Source organism: Hirundo rustica, chromosome 11 (genome assembly GCF_015227805.2).
Source record: "Hirundo rustica isolate bHirRus1 chromosome 11, bHirRus1.pri.v3, whole genome shotgun sequence".
Taxonomy (NCBI): Eukaryota; Metazoa; Chordata; class Aves; order Passeriformes; family Hirundinidae; genus Hirundo; species Hirundo rustica.
The window spans coordinates 1,773,188-1,791,271 of NC_053460.1; the positions used below are offsets into that span (position 1 = coordinate 1,773,188).

The 18,084-nt window shown below is 52.6% G+C and overlaps 1 long non-coding RNA gene across 1 annotated transcript; it reads right to left on the reverse strand.

Annotated features, from left to right (window-relative positions):
* Positions 1–536: 536 nt before the first annotated feature.
* Positions 537–17,012, reverse strand: LOC120757795 (uncharacterized). The gene is made up of 3 exons (XR_005702666.1): positions 16,851–17,012; positions 8,835–8,888; positions 537–1,248 (listed from the first exon to the last, which is right to left on the reverse strand). It is a non-coding gene; the product is annotated as an uncharacterized LOC120757795 (long non-coding RNA).
* Between the last annotated feature and the right edge of the window lie 1,072 nt (positions 17,013–18,084).

Below are 18,084 nucleotides of genomic sequence, written 5' to 3' on the forward strand. Positions count from 1 at the left end.
TCCACGGGATGGTTTGGGTTGGAGAGACAAAGCCCTTGGAATGGGAATTTCCATCGTTCCACTTGGCCAAAAACCAAAAAAGGGTTTGGTTGCTGCCCCCACCACGCTGGGGCTGCGAGCAGAGGAGCCTCCATGAGGTTCACACTCTGGAATCTCCATCCTCACGGCCAGGAACCGATCAGGAATTGTGCTGGGAGCAAAGCAGCACCAACCACCGGGAAATGCCACCAACGACAGCCCAGATCCCACAAATTCGGGATAATTTCGGTTGGAAGGGACACTGAAGCTCGTCCAGGCCATCCCCTGACAGCAAGAGCCTAAAGATGTTGGGCAGGACCCGGCTCGGAGCTCATCCACATGGACAACACCTCCGGTTTATGCAATTCCAGTCCCCTCCTGACCTCCCTTGGCTGGATCCGAACACGGGATATCTCAGCCCTTGGAGCGAGCGCAAAGGGAGCCCGAGCGCAGAATGTAAATCCTTCATCCAAACAAATCCCCCTTCCTAAAAATCAGGCAAACACACCCAGCACGAGCAGGGCCCAGGCTGGCTGTTTATTTAACACGCATTCCTCCACCTCGGGACAGGCCCCATCCTTCCCGCTGGAAAACGTTCCCAAATCGCACAAAAATCACTCCGCTCTCCCGAAGCGGGGAGGAGAGGCACCGGCAAAGCGGCGTTAGAGAGCTCATCAAAAGTCTAAGTTTTACCAGATTAATTATTTTCAAACCCCCCCCCCCCCCCCAAAATCAAGTTAATTCCCAATTCCCAACGCTCCAACTCCAACGATTATTAATTCGTAGATCCTTTCATTCATAGGGACCAGCCTAAAAGCGCTGCAGCATTTTTGTTTCACATATGGGCCTGGAATGAAGTTGATTTCCCAGTATTTACCCAGATATAAAATCACATCTGTCCACCGGGCAGAAAAAGCTCCAGGCTGGATAAATCCCTGCGGAAAGAACCAAACTCGGAGCAGGCAAGGAGCAGCCAGGAGAGAGAACACCACCAGGACCAGCACTGCCACAGGCGGGAATGGAGGATCCTGGAAGTCTTTTCCAGCCTCGATGATTCCAGGAGATCAGGAATGCGATTTATGGATTCCCCAGCCAGTGGAATGACGGAGCAGCTGGGCTGGACCGGGAGGCTGTGCCCGAGGAGCAGCACAGAGCGAGGACACGGGTTTGGAATCTGCAAAGGCTCTGGAAAAACAAGGATCTGAACCTCACCGAGCACTTCAGACAGTCCTGTTGGGAAGGAAGAAGCCAAAAAACCCTATAAATATGATTGCCTCTATTCTGAGAATGTGAAACCTGTAACTGAGATAGAATTGAAAGTAAGTTTTGATGTTTGAGATGTATTAGATACTGGATCTCTGGGAAAACAGTTATGTGACCATCTGAAAGTTACCTGCAGCCAGACCCAGAGGTCAAATGGAATGTTCTGTCTCACCCCCAATGTATGGTTCATCCCACACCTGTACCCCTCCCCTGAAGTATCAGGTATCTGTAACCCCATTGGCCCAAGGCTTGTTCCAGCCCACCTTGAAGACCCCTGATAAGGGGTCCCAGGGGGGCTGGACGCTCTCTTTTTGCTTGCACCCTTCCCCGAGGACTTTCCTCTCTTGGAATTTCCTCTCCCTACTTCTCCCTTCCCCCACTTTCCTAGGCCTTGCCACCAGCTGCAGCCCCGCAGCTCCGAGCAAGGCCCCCACATCCCTTACAATAAACCTCATCTTCTAAAACCCAACTTCAGAGATCTCTCGTCTACATTTATCTACACCGTCCTGGAGTCCTCAGCAGCAGGAGGAAGCAATTTCTACACAGTCCCACCGCAGCGACAAACGATGGTGGGGAAAAACCAAACCAAAACCACCCAGAAACGCAAATATTAACGGGGAGTTTTCTCTTTTGGGATCGTCCTGAAAGGGGGAATCTGCACCTTAAACCTCTGGTTCCTGGCACAGGAGCTCAGCTGCTGCCAGACACAGCAAACTCCACCAGCATCAGCATTAAAATAAAACAAAGTAGAGCCTTTAGGGCTTTTTCCCAATAATAATAATAATAATAAAATCAGTGTATTGAACTATAAACGATATTAAAAAGCTCATTCATTTAAAAAATTTAAAACCTCAGTCCCGAAAACCTTTAGAGCCACAGAGAGGGGAGGAAAAAAAAAATTGCAAATAACACCCCGAGCAGACGGGTCGGGCTGAATTCCTTACCCACACTCCCGAAGCCGGGAGCGGTTTGGGAATTGCAGCTCCCAGCACACGAGAGGGCACTGTTCTGTAGGCTCAGCACAGCCCCATCCTCCGCTCCCGGAGTTAAACCCCTGGGCTCAGCCCGAGCTGCTCGGGAGAATGCCAGGCGGAGCCAGACGCGGATGGAATCAGCATCCTCAGCTCCTTCCAGGAGATCCTTCCCTGAGCCCCGCAGCATCAATATTTGGGCAGGGAGTGATGATAATCGAGGCAATTATCTCGCCCCAAATTACCAAAGGTCTCATTTTTCAGGCGTTATGAGACACTCAGGACAAGGTTGTTTTTTTGGTGTGTTGGTGGGGTTTTTTTTGTTTGTTTGTTTTTTGTTTTTTGTTTTTTTGGGGTTTTTTTGGTTTTTTTTTTTTTTTGTTTTTTTGGGGGGTTTTTTTTGGGTTTTTTTGGGGGGTTTTTTTGGGGTTTTTTTGGGGGGTTTTTTTGGGGTTTTTTTGGGGTTTTTTTGGGGTTTTTTTGGGGTTTTTTTGGGGGTTTTTTGGGGGTTTTTTGGGGGTTTTTTGGGGGTTTTTTGGGGGTTTTTTGGGGGTTTTTTGGGGGTTTTTTGGGGGTTTTTTGGGGGTTTTTTGGGGGTTTTTTGGGGGTTTTTTGGGGGTTTTTTGGGGGTTTTTTGGGGGTTTTTTGGGGGTTTTTTGGGGTTTTTTTGGGGGTTTTTTGGGGGTTTTTTGGGGGTTTTTTGGGGGTTTTTACTGGCAGCATAAATCAGGTGTGATGGAGATTCCACAGGGCTGGAAAAAAAAAAAACTTATGGAGACTCCAAGGCCCAACCCAGGAGGGAAGAGTTATTCAAATTTAGCCCAATACTTAAACAAACTGATCTAAACAAACTAATCAATAAACTCAGCGTTACAAGAGAGGAGCCCGTTCAGGACAAGGGTTTGTTTTCTTGCTGGATAAAAATCAGGTGAGATGGAGATTTCACATGGCACAAAAACCTCCAGGAGACTCCCAGGCCCAGCCTAGGAGGGAGAATTCATTCAGATTTAACCCAGTATTAAACAAACGGACCCAAAAACTTGGATTAAATCCACAGGAAAGCAACTGGCTGGAAATTCAAGCAACACTCCAGAGCCTCCGATCTGTGATTCCAAGAGGTGCCAACACTTCAGGACGCAGCAGATGGGACAGGAGAAGGCTTTTGGCCAAAAAAAAGAAGCCAATTAAACAGGTGTAAGAGAGCTCCCAAGCTCGGTGCCCAGAACTAAACCCAGCTGAAATCTCCTTCCAGTGACCCCAGACCCACCTCAGGCTGGGCTTGGCTCTTGCCACCCGCATTTCTGCCACCTCCGCCGCCCTCTGATCCCAAAATCCCGGTGTTCCCCACGTCCTCCCTGCTCCTGCAGCTCAGGGGGTGAATTTTTTATTATTTCAGACACACTCATCCCCTGCTGCCAAGCCCCCCCCTCACAGCTCCTGTGCTTCTCCTGCGGCACGTGTTGACAGATGCCCCGGGCTCCCGGGGAAGCAGGCTGCGGCAGGAGGAAGGCAGGAAATTGCTCCTTTTGGGATAAAAAGAGCCGTCTGCGCGGCCCCCGCCAGGACAGCGATGTTCCCACCGAGGCACAGGGAGCTGCGCCCCGACATTCCAGCTCCTGCTCCCCCCCTTCCCCAGAGCAGCTGATTCCCCTCCCGTCCCCGTGAAAGCTCTTCGAATCCTGGAGCTAAGTGGTTGAAAAGTTTATCAGTCCAGTCATCCCGGCTGCTTTTTGGTTTTTTTTTTTTTCCCCCCTCTTTTTGGTTTTTTTCCCCACTCTTTCTGGGCTGGTGTTATTTGGAATTTGGCATCCCGAGCCCCCTGTGGCAGCCTGGCACTGCCAGCCTGGGGCCACTGCTCTGCCACCCCAGGGCAAACCCAGCAACCCTCGGCCCTTTTTGGTTTTCCAGGACATCCCCAGCAACCCCTCAGCCACTTTTTGGTTTTCCAGGACATCCCCAGAAATCCCTCAGCCACTTTTTGGCTTTCCAGGACATCCTCAGGAATGACTTTGCCACTTTTTGCTTCTCAGAACAACTCCAGGAACCCCTCAGCCACTTTTTGGTTTTTCAAAGCGTCCTGAAGAGCCACTAAGCCACTTTTTGGTTTTCCAGGACATCCCCAGAAATCCCTCAGCCACTTTTTGGCTTTCCAGAACATCCCCAGGAATGACTTTGCCAGTTTTTGCTTCTCAGAACAACTCCAGGAGCCCCTCAGCCATTTTTTGTTTCCCAGGACATCCCCAGAAATCCCTCAGCCCCTTTTTGGTTTTCCAGGACACCCCCAGGAATGACTTTGCCACTTTTTGCTTCTCAGAACAACTCCAGGAACCCCTCAGCCTTTTTTTTTGTTTTCTGGAACATTCCCGGGAACCCCTCAGCACCTTTTTGGTTTTCCAGGACATCCCCAGGAACGCCCCCTAATTTCTCCAACTTGCTCGTTAGCGCTCACGGCTCATGAGACTCTAAATAGATAAGAATTCACAAACATCCAATTCCAAACGCGAAACTGCAGCTCCCATGCGTTAATCCCGACCTTGGCAGAGAAAAAAAGCCAGAACCGTCGCACAGAGGTGTTTCATTCCCAGCTCAAACAACCACAACGAGAACATCCCCAAACTCCTCATCCCGAGCCTGGTGCCCACGGGAGAGGCCCCTCAGCATCCTCCAATCCCACCCCCACGGGATCACACGGAGAACATCATCCACTGCTCCTGGAGGCTCCTCACCTCCAGCCTGGAAGCAATTCAGCACAACATCAAATTCACTCAGGTTTAGGATAACAGAAGCAAAACGGGATTGGGCAGGGCAGGCATGGCGCAGCCTGGAGGGAAAATGGGAATTCAGGGAGCACGGAATCGCTGGGATCAGTCAATCCCCCGGCACAGGATTGGAACAGGAACTGATCACCACTCACACAGCCGACATGGAAATTTTATTTTTTTTTTTTTTTCCCCCGGTTTTGCTACACAAAATCAAGTGTTTGCTTTCCCCCAGTGATTTATTGGGGGAAGAGGATAAGTGGGGTTTGGGGGCAGGATTTATCACCACCCTCCGCCTCAGAGCCGTCTGCTCCATGACAAACGGAACGGTGCCTGTGGAGATACCTGGAGATAAATCAGACGGAAAGGAAAAGAAGGAAAAGGAGACGCAGGGCTTCCCTTTCCCTAAAATCCATCGCTCATTTCAGAGCTCCCAGAGCAGGGCGCCAAACCCCCCTCAACCCCAAAAATTCATCTTATAAAGACGCCTAAAAGCATCCAACAACCAACTGCTCTCCTTGACCAGTCTTGCCCTCTAAATATTGTTTTGTGACGGCTAATGAGAGAAAACTCATTAACAGTAACGAGCATCATCAGCTCCAAGAGCTTCAGCTCCTTTGAGGGACGCAGGAGCCAGCACCTCGTGGTGGGACGCCCCTGCCAACAAGGACCTGCCTGTGGCTCCAAGTCTCGACCTCCTGTGAATCTCCAGGAACAACAATCCCTTCCTCTGGAACGCAGGAGGATTTTCAAGCGCGTTTCTGCACAGAGCTGCGAGTCCCGAAGGGACCACGGGCTCGTCTGCGCTGACCTCCGGCACCACACCCCAACAATCCCATTTCCCCCGCTCACCCTGCCCCATAGAAATCCCAGAACCACGTAAAATCCTAAACCTGGGGTCCTGGCCTGGTCTGAGGAGCAGCAGGGGACAGCAAATCCCCCGTGGCACTCCCATCACGAGCGCTGGGCCGCGGCCAAGGCAGAACGTGCTGGGGTTTAGCTTCCAGCTCGGATTCTCGCTCTATCTTATCCTTTTGTTTCCAAAGCCTTCTCTCGCAAAGCGATCCCAGCACATAAATACCAAGTCACTCCATCTATTTTAGCTTTTTTTTTTTTTTTAGAAATGCAGTAGATTAAGAGCTTTTCAAGCTCTCGCTCTCCTTTTTTTTTTTTTAGCCCTTTGTTATACCAACTTCCACTTTTCGACATCCTTTGGAGAAGAAAAATAGGAACCAATCCCCCATGGCTTGGTGAGGGACACGAGGGCCCCCTCCTCACCCATCCCAGCACCCCACGGAGCTTTCCCTGCCCTGCTGGGAGCTCATCCCGCCCTTCCCAAGGGCTTCGTTCCCTTGGCAGCGCCATCGGGAGCACCCGCCTGCCTCAATTCCCAGCTCCACTGCCTCCAAGCCCGTTCCATCTCCATGGGCTGAGCTTTCCAAAGCTCCCAGAGCACAGCTCCTCCACCACCCCCCAGCCGAGGCTGAGCCGCGCAGAGCTCCAGCAGCAGGAATTTATCAGGACTCGGGGATGGAACAAGGGCCAGCCAAGCTCAGGGAGCCCCAGCACCAACCTCCCCTGACGAGGAACATTTTTATTTCGGATGTCTCAGCCAGTTTTGGATCCCTTCGGTGCGGCCTCAGCCCGTAAAACACTAATTGCTCTCCTCGGACACACGGCCAGCTCCCCCGGAAAAGCATCCGGCTTTGTTCCAGCCACCTTTGTCAAGCAAATCCTCCAAGCACGAGGCAGCTTTTGCTTGACCTCCATTCCAGAAGCGTCCACCAGAGCCCACGCTTGTCTCCAGAACCACAACTGGAACAGTTTGCCGGGGCTTTCTCCCCCGCTGCAGGAAAGCGGAGCCACCACGGGATGCTTTACTCCGCTCTCAGGTCCAATCCGAGCACTGAAGCCGCAGCTGCTTCTCCCAGCGTTTTCCAAGGAGAGCAGCGGGAAAACACGGAATTATCCATCAGCGCAGGGCACCGGGAGCAGGGAGTTTGGGACCAACCAGGAGCAGCTCTCTCCAGGAGCACAGGCATTAAAGTGGGAATTGCTAAATAAAGCCCAGCAAAGAACTCCCGGCTCCTTTAGCCGGCAAATCCGGCTCTTAGGCCGAGTCACAGCGATCCATAAAAACTGGCTCGGAGCCTTCCAGCAACCCCTGCAGCTCTGAGGAACGGGCTGAGCACGCAAATCCGAGTCACCGCGGGGAGAAGCGAGTCACCACGAGTCAGGGCCACCACTGCCACCCCATTACTCAACCCCGCCGCTTTCATTCCCACCCGGCCTCAGCCACCAAAGGCTCCCACAAACCCCGGCTCTTCACAACTTTCTTGCCCACCCAACAGCTATAAACATCCAGCGAGCCTCTCTGGTGAGTAATGGGAACAGAATCCGCTCCGTGGCCGCCCGAGCGCCGGCCGGGGGCTCTCTGGTGGATTTGGCCCCGCGCAAACGCGCGACGTGACGCGGTTTCCCACAGAATGTTCCTGCCAGCGGGATTCTGCGCTCATCCCCGGCGGCTGGGGAATAAACAAAGGAGCGCAGAGCGCCAGCGAAGCGCAGCGGAGGGTTTGGGATTGAGGAAAAAAAAATGATATCCGCGGAGGGGTGAGCGCATGACCGACGCACGGGATCGGCTTCCCCGTGTTGGGAAAGATTGGCCTCGATTCCCTCCCTACTTCTGCAGCCTCGTTTAGGAGAGGAAACGGAGGTAACAATTCATAAACCAATAAAATCCCCATCTGAAAGCCATCCCAGAGACTGGCCAAGCCCTTCCCGGCTCGCCCCGGGCGCTGCGGTGGCGGCACACGCCAGAACTCGGCGGTGATGGAAGGGCCGGGGGGCTCGGGATGACGGGAGCATGAAAGGATTTCAGGCACTCGAGCCACGGGGATGGCTCGGGTCACACGCGGGGCTGCTCCTCCTGACAGGCTCCATCTGGATCGGGAACAGCTGGGAAGAGGATTGAGTTACACAGGCACGGGGAGAGCGCAACCAGAGACGCCCAGGTGCTCATCCGGCCTCACCGAGCGCTCCAGGATAAAGATCCCGGGTTTTTCCAAGGTCTCCATGACCCCCTCAGTTCACTCCACACGATATCCCTGTTTCCAAAGGCCCTCCATCACGTAATTAAGGAGCAACTGGAATAAAGACCCTGGGTTTTCCAAGGCCTCCATGAACGCCTCAGTTCATTCCATACGATATCCCTGTTTCCAAGGGCCCTCACCACACAACCCAGGAACAACCGGGAATAAAGATCCCGGATTTTGCAAGGCCTCCACTCGGTTCACTCCGCACAACAAAATCCCTCTTTCCAAAGGCCCTCACCGTGACCTCCGGGAACAACTGGAATGAAACTCCCAGGTTTTCCAAGGCCTCCATGAACCTTGACTCATCCTGCACAACAACATCTCTGTTTTCAAGGGCCCTCACCACATCATCCAGGAGCAACCGGGAATAACGGTCCTGGGTTTTCCAAGGCCTCCAAGGATCTCCATTCACTCTGCACAACATCCCGGTTTCCCAGGGTCCCATCACCTCTTCCTGCAGTTAAAATCTGGGATGCCAGAGGGTAAAACACGGAGCCCAGACCTCCAAAAGTAAAATTCAAATCCGAGCACAGCAGGAATATTCCAGCATCTAAACCTTTGGAAGCGGCATTCAACGGGAAAACAGCAGAGAAACGCAACGAAAGAAACGCAACGAAAGAAACGCAACGAAAGAAACGCAACGAAAGAAACGCAACGAAAGAAACGCAACGAAAGAAACGCAACGAAAGAAACGCAACGAAAGAAACGCAACGAAAGAAACGCAGTACCTGGTGCAGGTGTTCAGGAGGTGAATTCCCACAGCGTGGAGTCAATAATCCTGCCTGGAAAAAGAAGGAAAATTAATATTCTGTCAACATTTGAAATAAAGATCTTTTCTAATTGAATAAAATAATCAACTCATTAAAGCAGTCAACACTTAGATTTATTAAGTAGTAGAGACTTTGAGGTTGCATTTTTTTTTTCTTTACACCAGGAAATTCTGATAATAATAATTAATTTGAATTATTAATAATCATTAATGGTTATTAATAATTCTGCCCCCTTTTATTCTCCAAAAACAGTTCATTCTAAAAAAATAAAGGTCTTGGGAGAAAAGCTGGGAACAATCTTGAACAAATCCTTTTATATGGAAGTTACACGGGCAGGTTCCTTCAGCAGCTGATTCCTTCAGGCACAAAATCAGGGAATTTTTGGGGAGTACAAATATCAGGAATGGCCACACATCCCATTTACTCCACAGAACTCTGGAAAAACCTTCTGGAAAGACCATTTTATTTTGCTTTGCTCAGTTAAAAAAAAACAAAAACAAAAAAACCCCAACCAACCAACCAAACCCCCCCCCAAAAAAAAACCCAAACCCCAAAAACCTAACAGTTCAGCACCAAAACTTCAGGACATGAAGCTGATCTCAAAGGTCTTTTCCAATCTAAATGATTCTGTAATTCCATGACTGCCATTCCCAGTGTTCTCCATTGGCAGTGATGGCTCAACAACGGACCAGGATCATCAGAGCAGCAAGAACAAGGTCCAGAACCCAAATGCCACTAAAATCCCAACAAATCCTTATCCCTTAGAGCCACCATGGGCGACTGGTGCCGCTCAAGTGAGGGGACACATCCCTGGGAATGCTCCAGGCCGGGATGGAGAGGGCTTGGAGCACCCTGGGGCAGGGGAAGGTGTCCGTGCCCACGGCAGGAGCGGGACTGGAGGAGTTCTAAGGTCCTTTCCCACCCAGCCCATTCCATGATCTCACCCAGAACCGCAGCTCTTGGGAAAGGAGCCAAGCGCCCCCCGCTCCCCCTTCCCTCATTTATTACAAATCCCTAATTTTCTGGGAACGGCTCCCGACTCCGGCGCGCTCAGGGCTGGCAGAGCCGCGGATCCTTTGGTGCATCCACGGGGGAAATCCCACAGCGAGCTCTGCTCCACAGCCGCTTCCCGAGGGGAAGGGCAGCTCCCACCGGGATCACAAGCTCATCCAGAGGGGATCGCGCCTCCCTGGCGCTGCTCGCCACCGGGGAATTCCCTGCCACAGCATCCACGGGGCAGCAAAGCGGTTGCGCAACCAGCGACATCACGCATCCCCCGAAATCACGGCCAGGGTTTGGAATGCTCCAAGGAATGCTCAGGATATAAATATTTACGGGGCTTGATGAGCTGCAGCCCCGCGCTAATGAAAGCAAGGCTGGAGAACCGGGCCTGGACTGTCCTCTGCCCAAAAGGAGGAGGGATGGAGCCAAAATATTCCCGGCTCCACCAAACAATTCCTGCTCCGCGGCTGGGCCAGCACACAGCAGGGAATCTTCCCCGGGAGCTGCGGTGCCCAGGTGTGCAGATGTCACCAGAACACCTGGACCGTGCTAATCCCCAGCACAGACGGGATTTCAATCCCATTCCCCTCGGGCTGGGCGTTGTCCAAGGCACAGACAGGGAGGAAAACCCTTCTGGGAAAGGGGGGATGGCACCTGGAGAGCACTGGGAATGACAGCTGCAGGCGGTGAGCACGGGGGATCCTCCCCTGGTGTCCTGCTCAGGTGAGACCCCACAGGAGCTCCAGCTCTGGGAGCTCCAGGACCTGGACCTGGAGCTGCTGGGGCGAGGCCAGAGGAGGACAAGGAGATGCTGGAACCCCTCTGGAGCCAGGCTGGGAGAGCTGGGAGTGCTCAGCTGATCCAGGGAGAGCTCCGAGCCCCTGGCAGGGCCTAAAGGGGCTCCAGGAGAGCTGGAGAGGGACTGGGGACAAGGGATGGAGGGACAGGACACAGGGAATGGCTCCCAGTGCCAGAGGGCAGGGATGGATGGGAGACTGGGAAGGAATCCTTCCCTGAGAGGGTGGGGAAACCCTGGCACAGGTGCCCAGAGAAGCTGTGGCTGCCCCTGGATCCCTGGCAGTGCCCAGGGACAGGCTGGACAGGGCTTGGAGCAGCCTGGGACAGTGGAGAGTTGGGAATCCTCACGGCAGGAGCTGGACTTGAGGAGCTTCAGAGTTCCCTTCCCACCCAGCCCATTCCGTGATTCAGCCTTTGGGGATCCCCTGGTCAAGCCCACAATAATTCCCACTCCTCATTTTTCATCCCAGCTCCAGCCTGGGGAGGCGGCACCTTCAGAAAAACCCAACCCCACCGAGGCTCTGGAAGCACTGGGAGACTCCTGAGCGCAGGAATTCCATCTGGGAGCAGCACCAGCCCTCAGCTCCTTCCCTGAGAGCCTCTGCGCCAAACTCCCACAGGGAACCCTCCCAGACATCCTGCTCTTCCCAGCCTGTCAGGTTATTCCAGGAATTCCATAAAAACGCCTCTCCTGTGGCATTGCATCCCCCCAGCAAAAACAACCCAGGTAAGAAATGTCTGCCTTGAGCACACGGGAACTTCAAAGGGGAAAAGCTGCTCATCCCGGAAAATATTTGCTCCAGCTCCTGCCTCCGGAGCCTTGCAGGTGTCTGATAAATTCATGGATTCTCCCAGCCATTCCTAGGTGGGTGATAAACTCCTCCAAAAGGACCGGGGAGTGAGATCAGGGAAAAAAAAAACAACCCAACCATGTGGCAGCAGGTCTGGCCATGATGGCTTTCCAAGGAAATCAAAGATCCCTGCACATCCCACACCGTGGATCCACCCTGGAAACAGACAAAAGCACATCCCACACCATGGATCCACTCTGGGAACAGACAAAAGCACATTCCATGTCATGGATCCACTCTGGGAACAGACAAAAGCACATTCCATGTCATGGATCCACCCTGGGAACAGACAAAAGCACATTCCATGTCATGGATCCACTCTGGGAACAGACAAAATCCACATCCCACACCATGGATCCACCCTGGGAACAGATAAAATCCACATCCTACACCGTGGATCCACTCTGGGAACAGACAAAAGCACATCCCACACCGTGGATCCACTCTGGGAACAGACAAAATCCACATCCCACACCATGGATCCACCCTGGGAACAGACAAAAGCACATTCCATGTCATGGATCCACTCTGGGAACAGACAAAATCCACACTGCAGCGGAGGCTCCACCTCAGCCCCTCTGGCCGAACCTGGGTCAGCCTGATCCCCTGGGAACACCGGGATGAGCTTCCCAAGGGATTCCGGACGGAGGCAGAGTTTTCATAGCAGAGCTGGCAGCCACCACCTCCTGCAGCTCCATCCTCTCCCGGAGCCTCCACGAGCCAAGAGTTACACTTGGAAAAGGCTTGGAAAAACAAGGCTGTGCCCTTATCCAAAGGGAAAGCAGAACAACGGGATTATCCTCGGTTCCAGCTCCCCAGGGCTCCTCTCCTGGCAGGTGGGGACATTCCAGGTCCCACAGATGCAGGAGGCACCAGCCTGCTCCCACCATCCCTGTTCCAACCAGGGAATCAGGCACAGGAAGTTTTCTGTGGCACTCGATTTAAGCAGGACCATCTTTGCTGGCTGGGAATGAAGATTTTCATCCCAGTTTTTTTTTTTTTTTGTTTTGTTTTTTGGGATTAGGACTCAGGACATGGTTCCTCTTGGCTGCCTGGAAGGAACTTGATGTTTTCTGCCCAAACAGTCCACAGGGGCTGGGATTAATTCCGACAATATTTGGTGGAACAGAATCCCGGGTCCAGCACGATCCCTCAGCTGCCTCCGGAGGGATGGAGGGAAGCAGAGCGGTGGGAGGGGGAGCCTTTCCCATCCAAAAACCTCATGTTTTGACTCCATTCCATTCAAAAAAAGGAAAAAAAAAAAACAAAACCAAAAACCTAAAAAAACCCCACTCCAACACCAAAGGAACAAACCCTCGGCCTCCAAGGTCTTGTTTTCATTCCTGTGTGGAACTCAACCACTCCAGGTCCGTGCAAAGCCCAGTTCTTGTTTTCCAGGCATTTTTAACTTTCCCATCCCAAGGCACAGGTGGAGCTCCCGGCAGGAGGGATTCCAGAGCCAGGAAGGGTTCCGAGCCCTCCAGCCCCAGGGATGAGTTCCCTGTTTTCCACAGGGATATAAAACCCCTCTGAGCCCAAAGACAATTCCTCAGTTTTAGCCTCCATGAGGACAAAGGAATTCCAGGATAACCTGGCAAAGCTGGGGGCCAGCTCCATCCCATCGGAGCTTCCCACTCTCCTCCCTCTCCCAGGGCCAGAGATTTTGGGGTGGATTTGGGAAGATGCAGGTTTGGACCCTGGGGACGTCCTGCCCGTGCCCAGCGGGACCTGGGACAGACAACAGCAGGAAAACGGGGATGGGGAGGGAAGGGAAGGACAACTTCCCATGAATTTGGGAATTTGATGGCAGCTGGCAGTGTAAATTTGGAAATTCTGCTGTTTCGGAGCGGCTTTTCCATCCCTGCAGGAATGGGAACTCCACCACTGCCCTGTGCCAGCCTGGCCAACCCTTCCGGGCAAGGATTTATCCCAAAATCCCACCTAAACCCCCCCTGGCACAGCCCAGGGCAGGCTCCTCTTGTCCTGTCCCTCGTTTCCTGGGAGCAGAGCCTGACTGAGGGGAGGTTTCACCTCACGTGAGCAGGAAAACAAATCCCAGAGGGAAACCTCCTCCCACCCCAGGCCACCAAAACCAAGGAAAAAGCGGCTGCAGCCACATTCCCACCCTGGACAGAACAAACTTCTCCCTTTTGCGTCATTCCATGCCCATTTTGCCGGGTTTATTCCACATATCCCTGGTGCAGGATCTTCTCCAGAGCCTGCAGTCTCCCTGGATGAGCCATTTATCTCCCAAAACCAAATAAAGCACATTTTTAGGCCGGGCCATTGCGTGGGAAAAGATGCGCTTCGAGCCAACAGCTTGAATTAACGAGCCAGTAAAACTTAAATTGACCTTTTTTTTTAGTTCTTGGCATTAAAGGGAGCATCAAACTTCCCCCTCCCTTTTCCTTTTTTTTTTTTATTGTTGGAATGGCAGAAATGGGTGAATAGAGCTCAGTTATGGTATCAAGTGATGCATTTCAGGTTTGCTGTCAAACAAATAGAAATAAAAACCCCCTTTTCTCTCGGAGAGCCTTTTACTGGCTGATAACCAGGGTAATTAGGTTTTAACTGGGCTGCCCACAAAGAACCGGCATTCCAACCATCCCCTGCCTCCTTTCCCAGCTCAAAAGGAAGGAAGAAGGAAGGGGGGGGAAAAAAAAGGAGGAACCATTAAAATCCCATTTCAACAGAATCCTTGTGTTTCCCAGGGCGAGGCCGTTAAAAGATGCGCCGATACCTCCAGGGTTGGGTTCCTCTCCATTTGGGGAAAATGGGATGCTCGTTTAGCAACCTGATCCTGAACAAAGCCCGTTTATTCCCGCGTTTGCTCCGGCAGAGCCGGGGATGCTGAGCCAGCTGCGCTGCAGATGCGCCGCTCCTGCAGCCCCGGCAGTGCCCCCGCTGCCATCCCGAGCTTTTGGGGACTCTTCCTGCGCATCCCAGGGGAAATTTGGGAAAAGCTGTGACACCGCCCCTCCCTCGGGGACGGGATTCCCGAATCTCTGCCTCCAGCAGCAAAGGCCTCCACCAAACGCGGCACTTTTACTTTTTGCCCCCCCTCAAAAATATTTTTTTCTTTTCAGTTAGGACGGAAACAGAAGCCTTGGGATAAAGGAGCAGAGTTTTCCAGTTAGGAAAACAAACCATTCCCACTCCCTAGAGCAGGTGACAGCTGTGGAAGCACCAGCTCCTGCTTCCCCTCGCTGCTCAGGTTTTCTCTTTCCCGTTTTTAAGTTCTGTGCTGCTCTGGGGCGCGCTCTGAGCCCGACTCAGCGCCACTCGGCTCTGCAGGGAGACACAAAAACCAGGAACGGTCTCCTGCTGAGGACCAAGGACAACGGGCACAAACTCCAGCCCCAAAAGCACCAACAGCGGTGGGCTGCAGAGAGAGAACGGGAAGGGTGAGAACTCACAGCCTGGAGCTGTAATTGGGCATTACTATTAAATTAATTGGACACTACAACTAATTAAATTAAACCCCAATATGCAAGTGGGGCAAAACTTAAAGTGTGAGACCTTGTGACCATGGGTCCATTTTGGGTCCAGCCCTGGCCAGGCTCTTGTCCTGCCCAAGGTGTGTCCTTTCAATAAATTTCTATTTTATTTTCTGGCTCTGTTCCAGCTCAGCCTTCCCACAAAACCCAGCCTCTCCCCATCCCAGTTTCCTCCAGTGCTAATTCCCAAATCAGGGATTTCCCTCTGCCCACCTCCTCCTCCCAGCAGCAGCCCCTGGAAAAGCAGGAAAGGAGTTCCTGAGAAAACAGATTTTTTTTTTGTTTCTTTTTTCCCCCCAAGGAAACGCTTCCCTTTTATTTTTTTCCTTAGGAAAAGGACGGGTACAAGCACTTGGTGCAGAGCTCCAGGAGTGCAGCCAAAAACTCCAGGACCTCTAAATCAGGTTTGTGAAACTCTTCGAACACCTGACAGGTGAAGGCAAGCCCACGGCTCAATCAGAGGCTCTCGAAAAAAAACCCAAAAAACTTAATTCCAAAATCCCAGCTCACCTGCTCCCTAATCCCAGAAATGTTCAGACCCTGCGGACACCTAAAGGAGTTCTAAAGCTCTCCGGGTTATCCAACATTCCACTCCCAGCCAGGATGGATTTATCCGGGAGAAATCTGCAGCTGTTTCAGGAACTGTCCCCAGATTTAACCAGAATCACAGCAGACACCCAGGGGAAGGAGACCGGGGCTTCCCTGTGCCCCGGAGAAATCCAGAGAAATTCCCGCGCAGGGATTTGGTGCTCCACACCCCTTCCCTGCTCCTCGCATTTGTGACAATTCCCTTGGGAGCAGAACAGCCTGGGAAGGATCCCCGGGACGGCGCTTGGCCGTTTTCCCCTTAATTAGCCCCAAAGTGGCGGCACCTGCCCAGCCCGGGCGTTCGTTAATTGCTTAATTAGCCGGGGCCGGGCGCTGATGAGCCGCAGCGATTCCAGCTGGGGAAGGAAAGCAGAAGCGATTTCCAAACAAAAGGCAGGAAAACCATCCCGGCGTCGCCGCTAAAACCCGTTAAATCCAGGGAAATCGCGCGGGCGGCTTCCCGAGGTTTTGGCTCGGCCCCAGCCGCCTCTTTTCCCGCACGATTCACAAGGAATTCGCTCCAGAGGGAACACAGAGCTCCGTTGTTCCCTTTTTTTCCCAGATGTGAGGGGCAGGGTGGCAGAGCTTGGGATGGGGCCACTCCTGCTTCCCCCCAAAAATTCCAGCGTCCAACCAAACCCAGCCGTGCCCACGGAGCAGGAAGGGTTCGAATTCGGTTTTTTTTGTTGCAATAACGACTTTAAAAATAAGATTTTAAAATGAATGTTGTGTGTTTCCAAAGGGGAGCAGGGGGACGCCCCAAAATTCGGATTTCAGGGACGCTGCTCAGGCGGCGCTGACGGGACACGAGGAGAGGAATAGGAGAGGAAAACAGCAAAGCTCAGCCCAATAAAAGCCAAATATTCATTTACAGCCAGGTGCCAACAGCTAAAATCGATTTTAAAAGGGAATTGGAAGGTGTAACAGCCGTACCTTGGGGTGCCAGGGGAGCAGAGCAGCCACAGGGATGAGGTTTGGGACAGACGGAGAGGAAAAGAGAGCGAAGCAGGGAATATCCCGCGAAGCGCGAATGGTTCCCACATCCCGAACCTTCCCAGCCCCAGGGCTGAGGGGCTGGCACCAAACCCTGCTCCGAGGAGAGGGGAAGGATCCCAGACGGCTCCAGCCGCTCCTAACTCCTCACACAAGGCTCAGCTCAGCCTCCCTCCCGCACATCCCAGCAAATCCCAGCAAATCCCAATCCATCCAACCCCACCTGGGACACGGAGCTCACTGACCCGGGAAGGACGGCGCTGGAAGATGCCCGAGGTTCCAAAAGAGGCGACAAACTTTCCGCGGCGCCTCATCCCCAAAAATCCAGGCGGTCGCCAAGAGCTCTGCATCCCCCCCAGGAAGGGGAAAACCATCCTCTAACCCACTTAAAAACTCAAAAATGAGGAATAAATGCCAGCTCCCTGCAGCACCAGGGAACCGGGATTTATGGGCGGCTTCCATCCCGCTGCCAGGTGGGAAAATGGGATGGGCGGGGCTCTGCCAGCCGAGGATCTCCTCCAGGTGCCCCGATGATCCCAGCTGGGCCTGGAGGGCACCGGGGGGCAGCTCCCATCCCTGTGGATCCCTCTGCTCGGAGCCCTGCTCTCTCCGTGGATGGAGGGATGGATGGATGGATGTGTTACAAATAAGTTCTATTCAAATAATCTATGTTTTAGTTACTTAATTGTCAAGTAATTCCATTAAGATTGTTAATGCCAGTTTTGTTTAAAGAATTTGCCTTATTCCTGTTTTAATATTGATTCATCACCTTATTTACTTGTTTGTTAATTAAGAATTCACCTTATTACCTGTATCTCTGCTCCCATTCGCCGGATAGTGTCTGAATATGCAAATAAAAAGAACACTGGAATTCTGGGAATGACTCAAGAACAAGACTCCAAAAAGCAGAGAACCAAAGTAAAATCCAGGACTGAAGTCGCACTTTAGACTAGTGCAAAAGGTACGGGGGTCCGCCGAAGCAGCTTTATTTAGTCACCGTGACCTGAGAAGGAGTCCCCCATCGCTGGATGACCCCTGATCAGCGAAGTGAAACGGACTCCCCGGCAAGGGGAAAAAGCCCGTGAGGGGGGTGGGAGTCCCCAGCTTTGCTGTGAAGCGAAGCCGTGTGTACCTCCTCCTCCGCGTTGCCAAGGGAGCAAGCAAGCTCTCCCCCAAGGCCAAGCTTGATAATAAAGCAACATAAAAAAGAGCAAGTCTCTGACTCTCTCTCTTTTTTCCAGAACGGATGGATGGATGGAATCCTTCCTCGGGAACAGCTCAAGGGACGCTCTGCCCCTGCCTGGTGCTGAGCCCAGCCTTGCACAGAGAATCCCCCAGAGCCAGCTGCTCGCTGGGATTTTCCTGTTTTCCAGGGGTTTTCCCCAAAAGAAGGGAAAAAAAGGATCATCCCATCCCACCCCATCCCATGGATCCCATCCCACCCCTGCCGTGGCAGGGACACCTTCCTCCATCCCAGGT